Source organism: Tympanuchus pallidicinctus, unplaced genomic scaffold (genome assembly GCF_026119805.1).
Source record: "Tympanuchus pallidicinctus isolate F22 unplaced genomic scaffold, pur_lepc_1.0 scaffold5, whole genome shotgun sequence".
NCBI lineage: Eukaryota > Metazoa > Chordata > Aves > Galliformes > Phasianidae > Tympanuchus > Tympanuchus pallidicinctus.
This window is the reverse complement of record NW_026294769.1, coordinates 19,794,122-19,796,659: the sequence shown is the minus strand read 5'-3', so window position 1 is coordinate 19,796,659 and position 2,538 is coordinate 19,794,122.

The window sequence follows — 2,538 nt, the reverse complement described above, 5'->3', positions numbered from 1 at the left end:
AATTCAAACACTTGGATAAGAAGGCTAAGAACTTATATAATTAGTTGCTCCGTAATGCAGCTTTTTCACCATACCCAAGTACCCAAACTCACCATAAACATCACTGCAGCCACTGCTAAGGACAAGATACTGTATGACATTCGTATGGTTGATGATATCTCTTTCAAATAGCTCGTCTAAAATTTGCCGAATGATCTCTTCCCTGTAAAAAACGAACAGCCACCGTCTCATTAGTCAGTGCTGAAATCCTTTACCCACAGTACTAGATGCCACCAATATGTCACCAGAGGCAGAGGATGTTATAGTCTTAAAACGAACAGTTCATCCTAAGTACTGATAGAAGGAAAATGAATGTACCCTGCTATGCTTTACTTTATTTCTGTGAGTTTCTGTCCTAACCAGACGCAGCTGCACTTTAATAATCTTTGAAGTATAATGGGAAAAGCTTTTCTACATGAGAGTGTGTGTACTTAATTGTGTGTGTGTGTGCGTGTGTGTGTGAGAGAGAGAGGGTAAGAAGAGGCTTCAGGCTCTAGTGCTTCCTTCCAGGTGTCTTCGTCTGCATGATTTCATCTGTGAACCATAATCAACTTCCTTAATGAAATACGTAATTAACATATTATAATTGTGGTAAAGATGATTTTGACAGAAATCATTTTCCATATCTAATACTATGCTAATTTAATCTGTTCCTCACTCCCCGACATGACCTTTAGTGATTAAGTTTCATGGCAGAATTTTTTTTTCTTTTTTTTCTTCTTTTTTTTGTCTGTGTGTGTGTGTGTGATGGATTGATTTATCCACAGCCGTTGATACCACTCTGCCTCCATGGCTGTCATTTTTCTCTGTGCTTCTGATACAAAAGAAGAACAGTGACAAGTGGACATACGGAAGAAAGAAGTGAGGACCTGCTCTGGGGTTTTGTTCTGTGTGGGTTCCTGCAAGTTGATGATGGGAAGCTTCAAGGCAGGAGGTGTTTAGATTGCCTACTGACACAACAAACTTCTTCCTCAGTAAAAATGTCAATAAGTACATCTCAGCGGAGGGAAAGATGAGGCTTGGTAGGTGAAAGGGAATGAAGAAACAGTGCTTATACATAACTAGAATGTTTTTAGCCATTTAAATGTTGACTTTTTCCATCTCCAGGTACACTGAGGTATAATCCTCAGAATCATTTTAAAATGAAAGGCACGTCAGTGGCACTGTAGAGAAGGTTTTGGTAGCACAATGCTCCATCTTGAAGGAGGTAATTTCTTAGCTGGTTCCTGAACATTGTAACTGAGTGAGTGCTGAAGGAGTGAGAATGTTTATCAGGCAAATTTAGAAAGCTGATTCTAGACAGAATAGACAGAGACTCCCGATTTCCTTCACTAGCAAGATTATTTATTTCTGATGACAACTTGCAGAAAAGAGGACTTCAGTTGTGGGCATTCTCCAACTCTTTTCTCTAGAAGGGAAATGAGAGCTTTTCAGTGAACTACCTCAGTCCCTGTGAAAAATTTGGGATCCTTTTTTTTTTTTTTTAGATACGGAGGCTATTTTTTAAGGAAAAAAAACACACTGAATAATAATACAGATTGTAAAGAAGGAATACCTATTTTTGTGTTCCTGCAGCATTGTTCCTAAGAATCCATAGCCCACCTATTTGGGCAAGCCTTCTTTGTAGCTATCATATGCATTATTTTTTTTTGCTGTGATTGAATGGATCCTGTTATCAAGAGATCTGAATCATCATTATTTTTTTGTTTTCAAGTGTTAATACTGTCTTCAAAAATCAGTAGATTATAGTCATGCTAATCTCCCTTCCATTTCTATTTATTCACATCTTACACAAGGCTTTTTATTCTTTGCTGATAACTATCTCTAAATGAACTCCATCCATGGTGCAGGGTTCCCCTGCTAATGAAATGTGCAGAGATCAGTGCACTACACTACACAAAGACAGACTTTTGCCTCTGTACATTGCAGGTATAATGCCTCCACAAAAGATGGCTAAAATCATAGTAATATTTTTTTACCGTGATAGCATAGTATACCACATATTTTTGTCCATCATCATCCATGTATATAACTTTTGGCCTTACCACTGCTCACTTTTCAAATTTATTCTTCAACTTGTATATCTGTGTTATTCTTTAGGTTATCTGCCACCCTACACTTTGCATTACATGCAAGGACAATTGATGTCATCTGCCTAATCTTGAAGGTTTCGTAGTTTTGTTGCTGCCAGTGTTCTTTGTTGTTGTTGTTGTTTTTCTAATACAATCCTAATTTCTAACAGTTGTCCAGCTACATTACAAATTACAGCATGATTTGTGCATGATCAGTATTCTGCAACCTAATTAGATCTTTTCAATTATACGGAATGAAAAAGAAATCAAACAGTTGATGAATATGATAATGTTTATCTTAATACATTATTTGAGCAATAGATTGCTAGTGAAGTCTTGGAAAAGATCCTTTAAAATAAATTTTGCTATATAAATATATGCATGATATTTTTAGTAGAGTTTGGAGTATTTGACATTCAGAAGAATG